The 23,583-nt window shown below is 28.9% G+C and overlaps 1 pseudogene across 1 annotated transcript; it reads right to left on the bottom strand.

Annotated features, from left to right (window-relative positions):
- Positions 1 to 23,025: 23,025 nt before the first annotated feature.
- On the bottom strand, positions 23,026 to 23,106 carry BDBG_16176 (annotated as a pseudogene). Its single transcript has one exon. The product of its transcript is annotated as a tRNA-OTHER (tRNA).
- Between the last annotated feature and the right edge of the window lie 477 nt (positions 23,107 to 23,583).

Genomic DNA, 23,583 nt, shown 5'->3' with positions numbered 1-23,583 from the left:
TAATATAGTGAAAGTTTCTTTGTGAGAGTGTACACAGAATGCTAGCTGAATCAGGAATAGATCACATGATCATGAATGCTACTGACATGCTAATCCGCATGAAGCTAGGACAGACATCATAGTCACATGAATATGACTGAATCTGGTGAGAGAGGATGTGGTTTGAAAGAATGTACAACTGTTGAATAATAACACAGCTGCTTCTGAACTTGCTTACAAATGTAAAGGGGCCATAGCGGCCACTAATTAATTTAGCATACGATATATAAGAAGCCGGCGTACGCCTGTAATCGTACGCTGGCTAAAGCAACCTTTGAATCACACTATCACTCTGTATATGATATTAATGTCGTTTATCACAAGATTGACTGGAATGCCAATATAGAAATGTGTATGTGTGTGTATAGAAAAATTGAAGAAGAGTGTGAGACCTGCAGAACCAGAAGTCAGAGCAGAGAGAGTAAAGATAAAAGAAACTAAAGAAGAAGATACACAACTAAATGAATGACAGTGAGAGTTACTCAGAGCTGAATACTTATAACTTGATATATGCATAATCTTCTCTGCAGAGAAGAGAGAGAAAACAATAGAAAAAGCTTAAGAGTGAAAGAGAGTAGTCTCAGTAGTATTATTATCTTTGATTAGAATGACCTCTGATATCAGAGTAATTAATAATCATTATTAGTATATAAAAACTGCAAAATCAGAGATGAGAATAGTTATTAAATAAATATCTGCTGATCTTAGAGTTGTACATATAATTACAACATGCATGAGACTTCTCAGAAAGAGAGAGAAGAACACAGAGAAATACAGAAAGTAGAACACAGTGTATGAACAGCTCATTTTTATAATAACATCTCAGATAAGACATATAAGTCTCATATCTATAAGTGTATAAGAGTATAATATCTGTGTTTCTGTTTCTGAAAATACAGATATTCTTCATCTGTATTGTGAAGTTAGATAATAAATATCAGAGAATAGACTGATACAGATCAATCATTCTGAAGATATTCATCAGAGTAAATATACTCACAATATTAAACTTTACAGTTATAAAAAGTTTCTTAATATTCATAAATATTATAACTTTATATATAATAAAATCTATAATGATTTCTTCTAAGAGCAGAAAAATCAGTATCAGAAAGAGAAGATGAAAAAAGAAAAGACTTATAATCTTAATACTGTTGAGAAGAGAGATGATTCTTCAGTATAAATAAATAATTGTCTTATTATAAATACTTAAAATGAATGTAATAATCAGCATCTGTGACCAAGCTTTAGATAGTTATATTGTATGCTCTCTTCATACAATAAATTATTTTAGAGATTAGTAAAAAGAGTGAAAGTGTATATGCTGAGAAATATAATTTATCAAGTCTATGTAACATCTTCTTGAAACAGAGAGAGCTGATAATGAAGACAGAAGTAGCAGAGACAGAGAAAGTAGAAGTAGCAGAAGCAGAAGTGAGAGTCACAGAAACAGAGATAGTAGAAGTAGAAGTGTAAGAGGTCTACACTGAATAGATTAGTATAATATATAGGTCTTATATAACAAAGAGAAAAATGTTAAAGAGAAAAAAGAAAGAGAAAGTGTGAGAATCAGTGATCAGAGTGAATATTTATATGTATATACAGTGTATACACAGTGAAGCTTCAGAGCAGAAGAATAGAAATTTCATGAGTTTTTCAGCTAAGAATCAGTAATTGAGAATGACTGAGAATCAGAGCTTTCAGCAGAATCTATGAAGTGTAAAGAAATAGTCTATATAATGATCAGACACAGTCTATCACATTAGCTCTCTTCTTCTCTGATTGTGTGTAGTTCTTATCAGTCAAGAGCTACAGTCTTGAATAGTATGAAACTCAGAGTCCAGGTCAGATAATCATAGCTGACTTATTTCACAAGATATTGTCAGCTGCAGTCACAGAGTCTCTTATCAAGAATATCTTCAATCTCTCATTTAAGTTCATTATCTTCTTCTATGATCCCTGGCAGCTGTCAGTCAGAAATCAGTTAAGAAGAGAACAGATCAGTGACAGCATAGCAGAGCAAGCTTGTATGAAAGATATCATGAATTTCTGATAATGTGTTAAGACAGTAGTTATAACTATCTAGAACTTCTATCACTTTATACTTGATATGATAATAACTCAGTGTATGAGATGAATATGTGATCTGTATATTCTTGAGATTCAATCACATCAAGTCTTTTATCTTATATTACTCAGCAGAATCTCAGTGAACATTGATTTAATTCTCTTAATCTTGTTTCACAGTTGTTATGAAGATCTCTGCTCAGTTACAGATATTTCAGAGCTTTATTACTATATTATCAGTGATCTGAATTGAACTGTAAGAGTTCAGTGTGAAATATGTGATTTCTAGAAGATTCAATACTTTCATGTGATAACTGTGTGTAAGAAAGAATGAGCTTATACCTGTTAAGATAGCATCTCAGCTGTTGATAGTGATCTCTGCATGTAGAAGAAGATTATATCAATTGTCTTATAAGTAATTACAGAAATTATGAAGATAATTCTTTACAGTCTGAATTATCTATTCTGACATATCATTAGTCTCAGAATGATAGAGAGTTAACAAACAGTGTATAATCTTGAGAACTTGACAGATTCTTATTCAGAGAGTACTCATGAATTAACAGCTCTGATCTGATACTATAGATCTCAGTAATTCATACATTCAATAGAACAGACTCTATAGAAAAGCTTCAGTGACTTACTCAGTATTCATCTTATTATAAGGTTTTAATATTATATCTTTGCTTAATCAGTTTACAATGACCAGGATATTCTTACAATTCTTGCTCTCAGAGAGGTCAACAGTGAAGTCAATTACTATATCTTATCAGATTCTATCAGAGATATCAAGTGATTTCAGTAGATCTTTTCTATGATTCTTTCATAAGATGATAAAAGAATAATAGTTACAGTTTTAAATAAAACATCTGATACTGTTTAATATCTCAGATCAGTAGAACTCTTAAGAGATTATTCAGTATAATTATTCACAATCTGAGTGATCAGTTATATACAAATTATGTATCTCTTATATTATCTGAGTGTATAAGAGTTCAGAGTGAGAAACTCAACATTGTTCACAGAACTGTAAAGTGTTATTATCATTAATTAAGCATTCTGAGATGTCAGTTCTTATATATAGTTCTGAGAAGAATGAGAGTGCTTCTTGATATACTACTTTAATAAATGCTTCAAGAAGTTCATTAGTTTGAGCTGTTACATGTCATAATTCATTCAGTATAGGTTTGAGAGAAGTCAAGATATCAGTATCAGTGTCAATATCAGTGTCAGTGACAGTTCAGAGAGAGAGTGTTCTAATCAGAGAAGTATATATAGTATCATGAGTTATTTCATCTTGATTAACTAATATCTTCAGATCTAGAAGACAGTATTCTCAGTTTATTCAATAGATATCTATTATATCAGAAGGCATATCTTACTCTTATTATAAGAGAGTATCTGTCATTGAGTTCTGACTGCTGAGACAGTAGTGTATTGTAAAATAAAAGCAGCTTAAAAACTCAGATCATTATATCTATTATTTAGTGAGTTTATAGATAGTTGTGAAGTGCTTGTGATTCTTATAATCTATAATTATCTCAAATTTAAAGATACTTCAGAGTTCAGAGTCTCATTCTTCTAGACAGTATACAATTATAAGAAGTTTCTTATCATAGATCTTATAGTTGTATTCAGCAGAACTTAGTTTCTTAGATATAAAAGTACATAATTATAAGACATCTTTATTATTATATTGTAATATAGCTTTCTCTATAATATAGTCAGAGAAGTCAGCTTCAACAACTATTTCACAATCAGAATCAAATATTATTAATAGAGAGATATTGATAAACATCTTCTTTATCTGTATAAATACAGCTTCAGTATCTGCTAATCACTGAAATACTGAGTTCTTTCTGATGAGTTCTGTAAGTGATCTCACAATATCTGAGAAGTTTCATATAAATTACTGATAGAAGTTAGCAAATTCAATGAAGCTTTATACATCTTTCACAGTATATGAAGCTTCTCATTCAAGAATAATGAAGACTTTCTCAGAATTCATTTAAATTCTCTTATCAGCTTCTATGATAAAACCTAGATATTTAATACTCTTGACTTCAAAGTCATACTTATCAATATCTATTGATAGTTCTGCTTCTTATAATTATTGTAATACTCTTTACATGTATTCTTGATATTCTTTTCTGAACTTATCAGTGAAGATGAGAATATCATTGAGATATACAGATGCAAATTTATTAAGAAAATTCTGAAGTACTCAGTTGATATACTTCTGAAATGTACTGAGAGCATTGATCAGTTCAAAGAGTATAACTATTTATTCAAAGAGATTATAACATATTTAGAATGCTGTAAGCTATTCATCTTCTTCAGTAATATGAATTTTATAAAATGCAGTGATGATATTTAATTTTATAAATCATTGAGCTTGTCTGATGTGAGCTAGGGTTTTATTAATAAGAGATAAAGAATAGCAGTTCTTCTTAATTAATCTGTTCAATTCTCAATAGTTCACACAGAATCAGAGTTCTTCATCTGGTTTCTTTGTAAAGAGAATAGAAGCTGTAGCAGAAGAGTTGCTAATATATATGAATTTCTTATTCAACAGATTATTAAGTGTCTTCTGAAGAAGAAGAAGTTCATCTCAAGACATATTATAAAGAGAGCTTTATAATGACTCAGAGTTCTTATTATTCTTCTTTTATAACTTGATACTGTGATCTACTTCTGAACCTTATAAAGAGAGTATATTTATAGTATTATCTTGTCAGAAGATATCTAGATATTCATGATATTATTAAGAGAGTATTGTATGAGAATCTGTTATTATAGTACAGAATAACTTCTCTAGAGCTTTCTTAATATCAGTCAGACTGATAGAATAGATTGTCACATAATTCTGCTATCAGTGATCTTTTCAGTGACTTTCTTTTCAGAGTATTTTATAGGCATTGACAGAAATCTGTGTCAGATTCATAGTCTTATAAATGTTATCTTTGTGAACTCTATCATTGTTAGAGAATATTAAGCTTCTGTGTTAAGTATTTAATAAGATATTTTATTCAGATAGTCAGGCCAGTTCTAACATAAGATTATAATCAAGATTATTAACTTCATATGTATAGATATCTTCATATTGATATTCTTCAATATCTATGTTCAACTTCATCATGTAACAGATACAAATGTCTTTTAAGCTATTAAATTCTGTGAGAAGTCAGAGTTTTTGTGGTTCAGAATAATGTATGACTGTTGAATAATAATGCAGCTGCTTCTGAACTTGCTTACAAATGTAAAGAGGCCATAGCAGCCATCAATTAATTTAGTATACAGTATATAAGAAGCCAGCATACATCTGTAATTGTACACTAACTCAAGCAACCTTTGAATCACATCTGATAGCATGTCTAAAAACCAGTGAGAAGTGCAGGCTTCTTCAGAGTATGATAATTTCATCTACAAAGTAATTCATAGTTATCATGTCAGTGTAGACTGACTGTGTGACTGTGTCTGAGATCAGAATCAAACTTTACAGTTATCACATTGTTTAAAAGCATTACTTCTAGTCATGATTTGTGTTCATCACATTAATCTTAAATCATATTATATTAAATATTAAAGATTTCAGATTCACTTTTCAAATAAAAATCTAGTCTTAGATAAAGAATATGTTTAAATTCTTAGTTACATTTTCATTCTGATCTCATTATTGAGAATAGCATCAAATAAAACTATAAAATCATTTCTCACTTATATAATATTATAACATAGTACTCATTTGTTGAAAATTCAATAGAGAGTGTTATTAAATATTATTACTTTTCTGAATACAGATTATAATTCATATAATTTTAATTATAAAAAAAATGTAAAATACAAAAAAAAACAAAAAATAAAAAACAAAATAAAAACAAGAAAAAATCACAATAAAAAAAAAAGAAAAAGAAAAAAAAAAATAAAATAAAAATAAAAAAATAAAAAATAAAAATAAAAAAAATCAAGATTACAGAGTCACAGTACTCTTAAAATACTCACTTCTCAGAGTCTTTATAATGTTTATTATCAACTATGTATCTCTTACAGTGAGAGTAACACAGCTGTGATGAGTTATTATCTTAATATTATCTAATAAATAATCAGTATATATCTGTATAAATGTGAATAATTAGAAAATATACACTTAAAAAGTGTGATCAGAATGAACTCTGCTATCACTTAAATAATATTAAGAGTAGAACACTGAAATTGATGATTCTTCTCATTGATTTCACAGATAAGATGTATGAAGATGATCTTAAAGAATATAAGATTCTCTGACTTCTGATAAAAACAGATCTCATAGAGAGACTCTATTTTCATAATATTAGAGACTGAGTATTATTAAAAAGCATTACTTTCATGCAATGCATATGCACTTACTGCAGTGATTCATGCTCTACATATATAATCAAGAATTGTGACTTTTTCACACTGCATGACTCTTTCTGAGATGCTGCTGTCAGTTTGTAACTCATACAGTCTCTCAGTTCAGTATATACTGTGTGTATACAGTTCTATATGCTGAGACTGTGTTGATTATTATAGCCTGACATGATACTCACTTTTCATAGATCATGTTTCATTTGAGAGAGAGAAGAAAAGATATGACTGTTATTTTATTAAGAGAGAGATGAATAATTAGTATTATTAAATATAATTTAATTCATCTATATTTAAAATTTGATTAATCTATACTCTTCAATTTGAGAGTTTCTAAGAGTGTTTTAATAGTTTTCATATCAGCTTAAACTTAGTGATGATTTGAAGAAGAAGAGAAAAGAGAGAAGAAAGAAATAAAAATAACTTATCTTTATAATATAAAAACAGAGAATTGCTGCAATCATTCTCTCTAATAATAAAGATCTGTTTTCTACATATATCTCTGATATAGATTATATGATAAATGTATACAAAGAATATCAATAGTGTATATATTGAATGAAGATAATATTACTATGTAATACTGTAGCTGTTTCTATACATCTCTGAAAGCTGTTAATAGTTTCTTTATCTCTTTATATTTGATAAGTCAATAATATATTCTGATGCACTTCTTCTTTCATCATTATCATTATTATTATCATTATTATCATTATTATCATCATCATTATTATCATTATCATTATCATCATCATCATTATTATCATTATTATTATTATTATCATATCATTACTAGCTGTCTTCTCTGTCTTCACCTCTCTTTAACACTCATTAAAATTAATTATGTCATCTCTCTTCAAATATTCTGTGATTCTGCAGATTATCAAGGCATGTGAGCACTGTCACAGATTGAAGAAAGAGAAGAAGAAGACATTCAAGCACAGAGAGACAGATTGTAAGATATATTATAATATCTTAAAGAGACTCTGTAAGAAAGTAGAATAATAATGATTTTAAGTAATACTTCTGATAGATTTAGACTGAACTAAGTGTAGAAATAATACAGATAACATGATCTGTGAGAGATTAAAAAAAAAGATAGTGAAGAGTCTCATACAGCAGTAATGAAATCAGAAGAAGTCTCAAGAATAATTTGAGATTAAGATAAAGAGAGAGAGAGAGAAGAAGAGTATTACTATAAATAAGCAGTGATAGAAGAAGATTAGAAGAGTATTAAAGCAGAAGATAAAGAAGTTAAAACTGATAAGTTTTTTATTAAGAGATAATAAGTTTTGATAACACTTCTATTCTCTAATTGATTAGCAGAAGCTGATAGAGAAGAAGAAGATTAAGATCTTGTTCAGGTCTTAAATGTACTTCATGATTCAGAATATTGAGAAGACAGCTCTACTCTCTGAGTATATTAATCTGCTTACTACTGAGATGAAATCTGAGACAGTAGACTAGAAAATGCAGGATTTTAAGACATAGATTAATCTGACTGAGAGAAAGTAGTGAGAACTCTTCTCTAAGAAGACAGTAAAGAGAGATTTTAAGATGATTATTATCTCAGATAAGAAGAAGAAGAAGAAGAATGAGAATAAAAAGTAAATTATAAAGAATAATAAGAAGAATAAGAAAGAGAAAAAAGATAATAAATAGAAAAAGTTTTTTTCTTTTTATATTAGTTAGTTATAAGTTCATAACTATTAGTTAATAATTGAAATTAATTTTAAGTTTTCAAAAATTATTGTACAAGTTATAATCAATTATCAATATCAGAAATAATATATATATATATATTTAACTATCATGATTTCATGACAGACAACCGCTCCACCACGAACTCGCTCGATTTTTCGAATAAGAACCTGCCGATAGATCCATCGAAAAGCCCTCGATCATACGAGCATTTTGACCCCATCGCCGACTGCATACCCCGTGTGGTGGTGGAGTTATCCAGCCAAACGTGAATCAGACATTGTTCGAAACTCCTGTGTGGGAGTATCCCCCATTCTCCCCTACCACACCACAACCCCGGGCCAGATTGCCATACAAATTGTAAGGTGAAGAGACCTAGCCATATGCGCCAATCTTTTCGATTTTGGAAGATCCCTGATCTGTAATTGTGGAGATATCTGAGGAGCAACCTCCGCGAAAACCCTGTCCATCTTTGATGTTCCAAAACACCAACACCAAGTCCCACCCTTGTACCGCCCTTCCCAATCTGGCCCATCCCCGGCAGAAAAATACAAAAAGATACCTTGGCAATAATATCAAGCACATAATCAACAGTCACTTCTGAAGTGCAACCTCTGCGGTCTGTCTTCAGTGTATCTAGACATCAATGCCAAGTCTCACCCTCATACCACCCCTCTCAATCTGGCCCATCCCCGGCAGAAAAGTACAAAAAGATACCTCAGCAACTGTATTTGATACATAATCAGCAGACACAACAACTATAAAATCAGTATATCTCAAGGTCTGACTGAGCCTTTGATCCCTGCACAGTGAGATATATTAAATCTAGTTTTAATATCTCAATATTCAATAGATTCTGCAAGAGATTGAGAACAGCAACACTAGATTTCTATTAAATTTGAGAATTAACTCTATATTAATATAATCATTGACAAAGTCTTCTATTTTAAGATATAAATAACCAGTTCCTCTACATTCTGCTGACAATATTTATATTATTATATAGAAACAGACTTATATTCTCTATAATATCAAGACTCTGAAGAGAGAAAGTCTTGATAGAGAATATATAGTAATGCATATCTTAGCAGTTTCTATCTCATTCTTCTGCAGCAGTTAATGCAAAAAAAAGATCTTAGAAATAGTTTTTTACTTCTCTTGAAAAAGTAAGATGTTTTTCTCTGAATTTTACACAATATTCTTACAAAGAATTAAAAACAGAGCTGTTTTCTGTTATAATTTCATATTCTTTTAAGTAAGAATTACTTTTTCAGTGACTGAAGAGCTTTTATTAATACTTAATTCTTTTTTACACTCTTTATTAACTGATTTGAGTTGCATACTTGTTGTGTGAGAAGAATTGAATAATTTAAAATAAAATTGAATAGTTTTAATCAATTTCTCTGCAAAAAATTGATTTATTTTTTATCAGTTTTTCTCTCAAAAACTGTCATATTATCTGATTTATTATCAATTAATATCATACTTTTTCTCACTGTATCCCAAGAAAGAGATTGTAAAGATTTTATTAATTTATCTTAAAAATCAGTTTTAGTTTATTAAATTCTCTTCAAAAATCTAATCTAGTTACTGAACTAGTGTGAAAAAAATCAGGTGTTTTATACATAAAAGTCTTTTATTCTTCTTTTAAAACAGTCTAATCAACTTTTTAATTGAAAACAGACTTAGAAATCTCTTAATTGAAACAGTCTGATTAACTTTTTAAAAGATTTCAATACATATCTCAATTGAAACAGTCTGATCAACTTTTCATTGAGTGAGAACAATGAGTTCAAAAATACACTCAGTTGATGTGAAAAAAGATACTTTCTCAAATGCTATTTCTGAGATTAAAATTCTGAAGAGAAGAAAGAAAGAAGAAATAGAGAAATAACAAGTTCTTGAAATACAGAAACTTGAAAAAGTAAGTAAGATTCTTGAAAAGCAGTATCTGAGTAAGATAAATGAAGAAGTTCTGTTAATTCTTCATACTCAGGCTAGACAACTACAGGAGATGATCAAGTTCAAACTTGAAATTTCAAACATAGTTTAAAAAACATTGAAAATTTCTAGTACAATCACTGACTTCTCATCTTGCTCTTCTTTCTTCTTTTCTACTTCTTCTTCTTCTTTGAATTAGAAGAAAACATATGCTCAAGCAGCTGAATCTACTGTCTCTAAATCTGCTATCTCAAAACATGCTTAAAATCCTGAGAAAACTGAGAAGAATAATGCTCATACTTCTATTGATAGAAAAGTGAAGAAAAAAATGTAAAAGAAGAAAAACTTTCAAATCTTCAGAAATAGAAGACTTATTCTCAAAGTCTCAAATCAGAATATCTTACAAAGGAACAAGCTAAACTCAAATCTTATTTTCAGAATCAGAAATGAAATTAATCAGCAGTTCTTTTCTCAGTTAATAACTGATATTGAAGTTCAAAAACCAGTTATAGCTTCAATTGAGTCATTCTTCTTTGAAAACTCTATTATTCTGACTACAATGCCTGAATTCAGTGCAGAATTCCTTATTCAGAATAAGAATCTCTGAAAATTAGCAGTAGAATCTTTGTTAAACACAACAATTCTATCTAAGAGAGATAAAAAATGAGATAAATTCATTCTTCATAATATTCCAGTTGAAATTTTTGACTGTGAAGAAGAAATGCTACTTCTTAAAAATGAATTAGAAGAATACAACTCTATTCAACTGAGAAAAGAGCCTGTATGACTAAATTCAATTAAGTTCAGATAAAGCAGAAGAAATGTCTCTGTTCTAGTATATACAAAGATACTTAAACAGTCAAAGATCTCTGAAGTAAGAGTAGCAGATTTGAAAATGAGAGTTCATGAATACAAAGACTCAAGAATGAATCTCAAAGCTTGAACACAGTGTTCAAACTGTCAAAGATATGAACACTTTGTAATCTTCTATTTCAGAGACTCAAAATATGCATTCTGTGTCAGAGACTATAAAACTAGTGAGTATAAATATGAAACATACTTAAAAAGAGATGAAATATATTAACACACTCTGCTTAAATACTCTAATTGCAAAGAAAAACATACATCTAGCTCAAAAGAATATATGTTTACTCCAAGAACTCAAAAGAACTGAAGAAAAGATAAAGCTTAAAACAAATCTAGAACTGAAGAGAATAGTTAAGCCAGTAAACTCATAACTGTAAGCTTAAAAAGAAGAAACTCTTAACTATCTAAATCTTCAAACTTCAATTCTTCAGTTAAATGTAAATAGAATTTGAATTCTTAAACTTCTGTTAAGATTAGAGAATTGAGAAATCACTCTGATAATAAACTAGATATAATGCAAGCAGTTGAGATTTCTACTTTTCAGAATAGTTATAATCTACTATCTGATAATAGTAATTAGATTCTACTCTACTCTCTTTTAGTATGAATATACAATAAAAACAATAAAAAAAGTTTAAAAACTCTTCAAAAATCATATTTATTTAAAATAATGTGAATAGAAACTTAAATTGTATTTATTCTTATCTTCAAATTGTATTTGAATAAAAAGTTGATTTTATACTGCTTCAGAAGCTGAATTTTGATGCTGAGTAAAAATATATCATTTCTCATTCAAGCTACTACTGCTTTTTATCTCAAAAGTCTGAGATAAAGTCAAGAGTAGTGATCTATGAAAGAAAGAGATCAAGATATTAATTTAATCTAAGATTTAATATCATGTCTGATCCTGATATTCTGATGAGTGATATTATAAATAAAGAGAATGAGCTTGATACTATACAGCTCATAAATATCTATAATGAAAAGTCATTGAAGAAAAATAATAATATCTGAATAATTAATAGAGGATTTCTGAACATAACTTTATTAAGAAACTCTATAATTATAGAAGATTTCAATGCATATTATCTCTGATGAAATTCAGAATGTAAAAGAGTAGTAAGAGCTGATAATCTGATTGAATAAATCTTTGAGCATTCAATAGATTTAGTTAATAAGTCTGATTAACAAACATTCTTTAGAAAAGATATGAAACAGAAATCTATTATAGATCTAATCTTTATATCATAAAATCTAATAGAAAAAAGACTTGTAAACTGATTTATTAATTCAAATGAGATATCAGAATCAGATTATGAGATTATTCAATTTAATATTGAACTGAGTGAGGAATAAATGAGTGAAAATCCTCTTCTCTCTAATCAGTTTAACTTTGCAAAAGCTGACTGAAAGGCAGTTGAAGAAAGTATAAAACTGTTAAAATCTGAAAGATAGAGTGAGCTGTATTGAAATCCTGATCAAGATATCTTAAATGAAATGCTTGAGAATAGAGTGAAGCTCATTACATCTATTATTCTAGTAAGTGTTAAAGAAAATATTTTAAAGAGAAAGTCTTCTGAGTATTCAAAATCTTGATGAAATGAGAATATCACATCTAAAAGAAAACAATTGACTACTGCCAGAAGAGATTGAAAGAATGATATAATTTCTGATAAAGAGTTCAAAGCTGTCAGAAATGAATATTTTTCAGATATTAAAAAAGCTAAAACAGACTGCTGGAATAAATTTCTTGAAGAAGTATAAGAAAAAGAAGTTTTTAAAGCTTTCAACTATACTATAACAAGAAGTGTAGCAAAACTTTCAATCTTAGAATATGAGTTTCAGAATGAATCATATACAGCAAACTCTTTTAAGAAAAAATGTTAAGCTTTTATAAGAACTCTCTTTCAAAACTCATCAGATTCAGATTTAGAGAAAGAGAATATATCACTTCTCAACTATATTGATGAAAATGACTGGGAATGCTCTGATCTTACTTAAGATGAATTAGAGTCAGCTATCTTCTCAAGTTCAGTTAAGACTGCTGCAGGGCCTGATTCAATTAATCACTTAATTATTCAAAATATATACTTCTACTTAAAGAATGAATATTTTAAACTCTTTTTCAATCTCTTAAAAAATGAATATCATTCTGAATGCTGAAGAGAAGTCACTGAAGTGATTTTTACAAAATCTAATAGAAAAACTTCAATTTCTAAGTTATATAGAGTAATATCTCTATTGAACTGTTTAGAAAAGGTTTTAGAAAAGATAATAGCTACTCAACTATCTTTTATAAGCTCTATCAGTAATTCTCTTTTATTCAGTGAATAAATGAGAGATAGAAAACAGTGTTCTATAATTAACACTGTTCTCTCAGTTATTCATGATATTTAAATAGCAAAGTATGAAGATCTGGTCTCAACTGCAGTTTTTATTGATATAAAAGAAGCATTTGATTATATTTCAAAATCAAAGTTAATTCAGACATTGAAGATGTTAAAACTGTCACTTTCTCTAATAAAATGAGTTAACTGTTTTATATCTAAAAGAATTATACAACTTTTCTTTGATGAAATGAAATAAGATAAGACTGAGATAAAAATAGAAGTATTATAAGAATCTTCAATCTCACTCATTTTATTTGCAATATACACTGCATATCTATTTAAAAATAGAAATATGAGAATAGTTTAATCTCTGAGTTATATGAATGATATTAATCTAGTCTACAGCTTAAAAAATATCAAAGAGAATTTGAAAGTAATTAAAGAAGCTATAAAGAAAGTCTTTATTAAAGTAGATATCAATTAAATTTAATTTAATATGAATAAAACTGAGTTAATTCATTTCTTTTCTAGATTCAATGAGAAAGCACTATCTCTAACTCTTTTAAATAGAGAGATTAAACCCAGTGTAAATATCAAATAATTAGAAGTATGATTAAACTCCAAGTTGAATTTTAAATATCATATTCAACAAAGAACTATCAAGACAGAAAGACTATTGAATAATATAATCAGACTATTAAATACAGAGAGAGGTCTATTCTTCCAGGCTATGAGACAGTTATATATAGCCTGTATTACATCAGTAGCTGATTATGAAGTTTAAGTTTGATGAAATAATTAAGGAAATTTTACTGAACTCTTTCAAAGTCTGTAAAACAGAGCCTTGAGAAGAATTCTGAGAGCATTCAAATCATCTTCTATTAAAGTAATAGAAATTGAAGCTTCAATTTCTTCTTCTGCTATTAGATTTGAAAAGATCTGTATAAACTATGCTCTGAGAGTTATAAAGATGAGCTTAAATTATATAATTAGAGAAAGAGTCTCTTCTTCATTTTCATTATTTAACTCTGAAAATGAACTGAATTGAAATAGATTTCTTGATTGAAATGAAAATAATTCTTTAAAGAAAATGTCTTCTTAACTGTACAGACTATACTCTCTGATTAAAAATCAATTTTCTTCTTTAAATGTTGAAAAAATTGATCATGAGAAGTTATCTCTCTGAAGAGAAAAGCTTGAATCTCTTATAGACTTACAAATAAGTGAACTATCAAAAGAGAAAGAATATGAACAGCATTTGAAGAGAATTTCTATAATCAATATAAAAGACTCTATTCTGATTTATTCAGATGACTCAAAAAATGCGAATTTGAATAGATTAGACACAGACATTGCTTATACTGAAGATAATATCAATTTCATCTCAGATTTCTGAAATCTAGGCTGTGAATCTGAAGTCTTTGATACTGAACTATTTATAATAGTGAAAGCTTTCAAACTCATTGAAATAAAATCTTATAAAAGAGAAAATAGTTTGAAAGAGATATGAATATTCTTTAATAGTCAAGCTGCTTTAAAAAGACTTAGAAATAGTCAGATTTCTAATGATCAAATAAATCTTGAACTGATCTTAAACTCTGTTTTAAAAATTCAAAAGAGAAGAATATCAAAGCTGATAATTTATCTGCACTGAGTTCCTGCTTATATGAATATTCATGACAATGAATTAGCTGATTCAGCTGCAAAAAAGAGTGCAGAATTAAGCAGATCTATTCAAAAAATTATGTTCTGATCTTTTATAAAGAGAAAAATAAGAGAATCTTGTTTAGACAAGTGAAATAAAAGCTGGCAGAAACAAAAGAAGAGTATATATTATTCAAGATTTGAAACAAAATTCAAGTGAAAATCTTGTTCAATTAAATGTAAAAAGAAAATCTTCTCATCTATAATACAGCTGAAACTAGAACATGGCTATTTCAAATCTTATATACAAAGATTTGATGATAGATTTGACTCAATAGAATGCTCATTCTGCAATATAAATGAGAATTCTGAGTATATTGTAATACACTGTGTATTATACAATAGTCTCAGAGTCAGATTGAAAGAGAAGTATAATCTAAATCAATTAAATATAAGATTCTTATTCTCAACTGAGACAGGAATTAAATACTTAATAGACTTTCTATCAGAAACTCAAGCAGCTATAAGAAAATGACTAAATTCAGAATTATCTGAATATGAAGAGGAGAAAATCAATCAGATATAGTCTATTAAAACAGCTATATACTATCTTTTAATAATTTGTTTTATTACAGTCTCTCTTTACTTTATCTTTTTCTTTCAATTCTTTTCTATCTATCTATTTAATATGTCTATCTTTAAGACTGTGTTCTCTTTTCCTTTGTCATGATATTGTCAAATGATTTCAAAGTATCAGAAGATGTTAAAACACTGTAATTTGTAAACAGTTTTTGTATTCTGAGCTGGAATTTTCTGATTTTACATATCTGAAATTGATGAATGTATAATAGTTAACTTTACAGATATAGGAAAAACCCTGAGAACTAAAAGTTCTCAGGTAGATGTCATAGTCTCTGACTGCATACATCTATAATTGAAGAATAATAATAATAATAACTATCATGATTTATAAATCACTATAATATATCTATATTGTGGCGGGCTGCGCCTGATCAATCATATAGACTATTCTGTTACACTTCATAGATTCTTCCGTTTCACTATCAAACATGTACGCCCCGATTCTCGGCCATTCTCAATCGCCGATCCTCGGCCGCCACGAACGTGTATAGATTCTTCCGCCCTGGAGCTTCACTGCATACATCATCACATACATGTATAGATATTCACTCTGATTGCTGATTTCTACACTTTCTCTTTCTTTTCCTTCTTTAACATTTTTCTCTTTATTATATAAGACCTATCAATATTATACTGATCTATTCAGCGTAGGCCTCTTATACTAGAAAAACATTCATTGTCTTCTTATTAGGAAACAATTATTCATGCATTGTCTTCTCATCAGGAATAATTATTCATCAAGAGATATTCAAATGTGTAACAATACATAAGAAATAGAGAAACAGTTAAACAGTTAAGTGAACACTGAGTTCTCAGATAGAAGCTTGTTTATCAGTTACTCTGACTCTGTAATAAGATTCTACAAAGAGAATATCAGTGAAAGACCTGAGAGTTCTGACACTCAGATATATGAGATATTTATATAATTACACTTCTTCAGATTCTACAGATATCACATATCTGATAAATGATATAATCATATCTAATAATAATATGAGAGAACCTCTGAACACAAGCATAGATACAGTGTCACAGTGGCTCTGAGCAATGTTGAAACTACAACAATAATAAATAGCTGATATGCATGCAACTTAACAATATTAATATGAAGAGATTCAATGATTAATCTATATGATTTTAACATCTACAGAATCAAATACAAAAGTACTAAAAGAATGCTTAGATGCTTCTGCATATTTCAATACTTTCAATCTCACTCTCTATTCATTATGAAGAATGGAAATGCTTGTGAAACTGAGTGTAGATGAAGATGTCATCAGTTTATTAATCAATCAAGATTGATATATCAATGAATAATTGAAAGATCACATGAAACAGAAGTTTCATTCATGAATGAAAGCATGTGAATCAGTATTGTGAATGTCTGATAATATTATAAAATATCCTGATATTCTGTTCTGAGATACTGTCATGCAACAGAAAGCATTAGATTAATTACAGAGCATCTGACAGAGAAACACTTCTCTTACAACATTTATCTCTAACTTCAATATCAAGATTCTAGAAGCAGGTGATCAATCTTGAGAGAATTAAATGAAGATTAGCATGCTCAAGAAGATGTTAACTTTCAAACTCTTACAGACTCTTGTAAGTGCAGATAAAGATCAGACTTATGAAGACTTCTGTACACAGCTTCAGATAATGAATGATCATCTTATCAAGCTCAAGAGTATATAGAACAGTGACAGAAGATGTTATATCTCAGTGACTCATTCACCTGTGCTGAGGAATAACAATGATACAGATGCTATGAATTGAGTAGACTTAAATATCTATACATAAGCAAGAGTCTCTGCTGTCTGAACAGGCTTCTGAATTCCTGAGATCACTTCTGAAGAAGTCACTGATTGATATCAATATGAAGTATACATTAACTGTAACTGATTAGAACACATTACTTTTAACTACTAATTGATCTATATGTCTTCACACTCAAGAGAAAGACTGACATCTTCTCAAATGAGAGAAAGATCAGTATCTTCTCATTTAAAGAATGAATCAGTGCCTGTTCACACCAACCACATTGCAGTGAAGAAAGATTCAGAAGATAACTATGAGAATGTCTCAATGAAACAGAGAAAAGATTAGCTTCTATTCAAATTTATAAACAGAAGCTTGAAGAGATCAGATGATAATAATTTGAAGAGAAAATAACAATGAATGTGATTCTTATATCTACTGTGATTGATAATATATATAATATGAAAGTCATGATAGACAGCAGTCTATGTCACTATGCAATGATAAAATCTTCAGTTGTAAGATATTATAACCTTCAGTGTATTCTCTTATCAAGACTCTGACTCCTTGCAGAATTTGATGATTCAAAAGACATTTGTACTCATTACATGATGAAACTAATCATAGATGTGAAAGAACATCAATGTGAAGATGTCTATATATATAAAGTTGATAATCTTGATTATAACCTTATATTAGAACTTGTCTGACTATCTGAACAAGGCATCTTATTAAACACTTGAAACAGAAGCTTGATATTCCCTAACAATGATAGAGTTCATGAGAATGATATTTATAAGACTATGAATCTGACACAGATCTCTGTTAATACCTATGAAATGCTCAGAAAAAGAAGTCACTGAAACAATCATCAATAACAGAATTATGTATCAATCTATTTCATCAGTCTGACTGATATTAAAAAGACTCTAGAAAAGTTATTCTGTATTATAATAACAGATTCTTGTACAAAACTCTCTTAATAATATTATGAATATCTAGATATCTTCTGATAAGATAATAATGCTATAAATCTACCTCTCTTACAAGGTTCAGAAGTGAATCACAGTATCAAGTTGAAAAAGAAGAACAGCAAGAACTCTGAATCATCATGAGACTCTCTTTATAATATGTCTTGAGATGAACTTCTTCTTCTCTGAAAGACACTTAATAATCTGTTAGATAAGAAATTTATATGTATTAGTAACTCTTTCACTGCAGCTTCTATTCTCTTTGTAAAGAAGTCAGATGAAGAACTCTGATTCTGAGTGAACTATCAAGATCTGAATAGATTAATAAAGAAAAATTGATATCTCTTATCTCTTATTAATGAAACTCTAGCACAGATCAGATAAGCTCAATGATTTATAAAGCTAGATATTATCATCATGTTTCATAAGATTCATATTGCTGAAGGAGATGAGTGACTTACAGTATTCTGAACATATTATGACCTCTTTGAATAGATAGTCACACTCTTTGAACTGACTAACATTCTCAGTACATTTCAGAAGTATATTAACTGAGCACTCTGAGATTTTCCTGATAAGTTTGTATCTACTTATCTAAATAACATTCTCATCTTCACTGATGAATTCAGAAAAGAATATCAAGAATATATGCAAAGAGTATTACAATAACTATAAGAAGCAGAACTATCAATTGATATTGATAAGTATAATTTTGAAGTTAAGAGTATTAAATACTTAGATTTCATCATAGAAGCTGATAAGAGAATTTGAATAAATTCTGAGAAGATCTCTATCATTCTTAAATGAGAAGCTTCATATACTGTGAAAGATGTATAAAGCTTCATTGAATTCACTAACTTTTATCAGTAATTTCTATGAAACTGTTCAGATATCACAAGATCACTTACAGATCTCACTAAGAAGAACTCAGTATTTCAATAATCAGTGAACACTGAAGCTGCATTTACATAGATGAAGAAGATGTTTATTAATACCTCTCTACTGATAATATTCAATTCTGATTGTAAGACAGTTATTGAGGTCAATTTCTCTAACTATGTAACAGGAGAAATGATATTATAATATAATAATAAAGATATTCTACAATCATATATCTTCATGTCTAAGAAACTGAGTCCTGCTGAATGCAATTATGAGATCTATGATAAGAAACTTCTCACAATCATACACTGTTTAAAAGAATGAAACTCTGAACTTCAAAATGTCTCTGAATTTGAGATAATCACAGAGTATAAGAATCTCAAATACTTTATAACTATCTGTAAACTCACTGAATAACAGATACAATGATCTGAGTTCTTAAGTCACTTTCATTTTATAATACACTATTATTCTGGCAGTCAGAACTCAATGACAGATGCTCTCTTATAATGAGAGTAAGATATACTATTCAATATAATAGATACTTACTGAATGAACTGAGAGCACTGGCTCTTGAATCTGAAGATACTAGTTAATCAAGATAAAACAGTTCATAACACTATACATACTTCTTCAGTTAGAACTGCTATTGATATCTTCACTTCTTCTACACTGAATGAACTGTGATATACAGCAGCTCAGATAGATGAACTTCTTCAGACTCTTACTGAAGCAGTATATCAAGAAGCATTCTGATTTTCCTCAGAACTACATATAAGAACTGATATCTCAGAATATTCAATTGATGATAATAACACTTTATAATTTTATAAATGATGCTGAGTCTCTCACTCTGAACTCTTACACACTCAGATAATGCAAGAGATGCATGATTCATATATAATCAGTTATTCAGGCTGTAAACAACTGTATAGAATGATCTTCTGAGAGTTCTACTGATCTAAGATATTAAACAGTATCAGATGCTTTATCTGAAACTGTAATTACTGTTCTTCTGTTATCTTATAAAAGAACTGTAGAAAAGATCTATTGAAATCACTTAATATCTCTGATAAAATCTGATGAGATGTAGTAATTGACTTCACTGTCAATCTATCTAAGAGTAAGAGTTATAGAAACATTCTGATTATCATGAATTAACTGAGCAAAGATATAATATTGAAATCTTGTAATAAGATAAATATTAAACAAGTCACTGAAGCTTTTCTACAGAGCTCATTCTATCAGATGCATGAATTACTGAGATCTATAGTATCAGATTAAGGTCATTAATTCATGAGTACTCTCTGAACAAGAATCTGTCAAGTTTTCAAGATTATACACTGTCTATCAACTGTCTATCACTCTGAGACTGATGATGCATCAGAACAGACAATTTAGACTGTAAAGAATTATCTCTATAAGTTCTGCAATCACTTATAAGATAATTAACATGATCTTCTTCTACATGCAGAGATCACTATCAACAGTTGAGATGCTATTTCAACAGATGTAAGTCTGTTCTTTCTTACACACAAATATCACATAAAAGTGTTGAATCTTCTAGAGATTTCACAGTTCACACTGAATTCCTGCAGTCTGATTCAGATCACTGACAATATAGTAACAAAGCTCTGAGATGCTCATGATTAAGCAGAGGCCTTCATGACAACTGTGAAACAAGATCAAGAGAACTAAATCAATGTTCATCAAGACTTCACTGAACAATATAAGATAGAAGATCTGATATGATTGAATCTTAAGAATATATGAATCACATGTTCATCTTGTACACTAGATTACTGTTATATTAAGTATAAAGCAATAGAAGTTCTAGATAGTTATAACTATTATCTTGACACATTATCAGAGATTCATGATGTATTTCACACAAACTTGCTTCATCATACTGTTATTAATTCATTTTCTTCTCAACTGACTTCTGACTGACAGTCACCAGACATTATAGAAGAAGATAATGAGCTTGAGTGAGAGATTGAGAATATTCTCAATGAGAGATCTCACAGCTGCAGTCAGTAATATCTCATGAAATGAGTTAATTACAATTGATCAATCTGAACTCTGAGTTCTGTAATATTCAAAACAGCAGTCCTTGATCAATGAAAACCCCTTCTGAAAGAGAGGGGCTAATATGGCAGACTGCGCTCAATCAATCATATAGACTATTTCATTACACTTCATAGATTCTTCCATTTCACTATTAAACATGTATACTCCGATTCTCAGCCATTCTCAATCACCGATCCTCAGCCGCTATGAACACATATAGATTCTTCCACTCTGGAGCTCCACCGCGTATACTATCACATATATGTATAGATATTCATCTCAATCACTGATTTCTACACTTTCTCTTTCTTTTCCTTCTTTAATGTTTTTCTCTTTGTTATATAAGACCTATCAATATTATACCGATCTATTCGGCGTAGGCCTCTTACATATATCAACATTTTTTTCAATATTGATATTCATAATATTAATATATTTTTAATAATATTATTTAATAATATAATTTGATAATACTCTCTTTCACAATATTAATATATTTCAAGAAATATAACAGAGATTAATCAAGATTATTTATTTATTTTTATACATTGATAATATTCAATCTGAGTTAGTACTAAAATTATAACTAAGCTAAGAAAGAAGATTATTTTCTCTTATAATAATTCTTCTTATATATATAAGTGATCAGTTATTATCTTTATTGAAAAAAAATTATTATCTTTCTTAAATCTTTATTATTTTCTCTGAATTCACTTCTTTCACTTCTTTCACTTCTATTGAAGATTCACAAACTCTTCAAGCAATCACTGTGAATTATAAAGTCTATATTATTTACAATTTAACACAGAATACTCTTTTTCAATTATAATAAATAATCACTTCATTCTTCACATCTGATTTCAGGTCATGAAATTTATGAAAAACTCAATATAAATATTAAGATGAACTATAGAATAATTATTAACAGATTATATTACAGATTACTAAGAAGTTATCTCTCTACTATAATTACTACAACTTTATTCAGAAACATTTATTATGAACTGATTATAGCTCTGACAGAATTTTCTGACATCTGAAGTTATCAGAATATAGATAATAAAAGAAAAATAATTAGAAAATTACTACTGAGCTGATAAGTTACTCTATCAGATAATAATTTTTAATAATACTAACTTTCTAATTTGAAGAAAATCATGTGAAAATAATCATGTATTAGTACTCTGATTTCATGTAAGAATAAGTGCTCATAGGCAATTATTCAGATGTTTACAGCTTGGTGTGATATATACTGTTAACTACTAGAAGTATTCATAGTAGAAAGATAAATATAGAAATCAAATGTATAATAGTATTTAAGCTGAGTTATAAATAGTATTTGTGAACTCCAGTCTATATAGTTGTGTGTAGTCAATAGTCACTAACTCTATTAATTATATAAGAGATAGAAATAGAGATAAAGAATCTGTAAGAAGTGAGATTTCTTACATATCTTTTCCTCTCTAAAACTTCATCTGTGAAGTCTTTCACTGAGTGATTTCATAGAATCAGACTCAGCACTGCAGTAATACTCACTAAAAATTCTTTATATCTATAAAAAATCTCAGTAAGAAAAAATCTCTTCTTACTGTGAAGAGAAAAGAGTCTATCACTCACTTAACTAGTGGCTTGACTTGCAGTAGAGAGTTCTACCCCGCATCAAGCCTTACTAATTAGGCTCAGCCTCTATTACATGGGGGCTTTCATGGGTAAGAAGTGACAGGTGCCAGTGGTGGGATTCGAACCCACGCACCTCTAATGTGTGCGGCCTTGGTTACCAGTCTTACCAACTGGGCCACGCTGGCATTAAAGAGAAGTATTCATGAGTTAATCTTTCACTTATTCTCATAAATCATTATTCTTTAACTCTGTAAAATTGTGAGAAATTTTTCATTCTTTCATTAACTCTTATAGAATTATAGAATTAAGATATCTGTGATCTATAATTACTCTTTATAGTTATATAGAAAGATTCAGACCTGCAATTCATAATTATTCTTTATTTACTAGAGTGATTTAACTATTTTATAGAATTATTCATAGTGTAAATAAATCTCTCTAGAGTAGTATAAATATCTCAGATCTATCTGTAGAATTTTATCTTCTTTTCTCTTTTTCTATAACAGCTTTCATTCTTACAAACTATGAGTATTCTCATTCATTCATGAAGTGTTTTCACTCAGATAATAGAGAGAGAGTATTTCTAACAATGTCTATATATTAATTCAAGAACTTCTCAAGAATAAAAAATTTTTTCAATTTTAATATCTTTATAAATAATA

Source organism: Blastomyces gilchristii (assembly GCF_000003855.2).
Source record: "Blastomyces gilchristii SLH14081 genomic scaffold supercont1.1, whole genome shotgun sequence".
NCBI classification, from domain to species: Eukaryota; Fungi; Ascomycota; class Eurotiomycetes; order Onygenales; family Ajellomycetaceae; genus Blastomyces; species Blastomyces gilchristii.
This window is presented reverse-complemented; position numbering and strand designations above follow the sequence as displayed.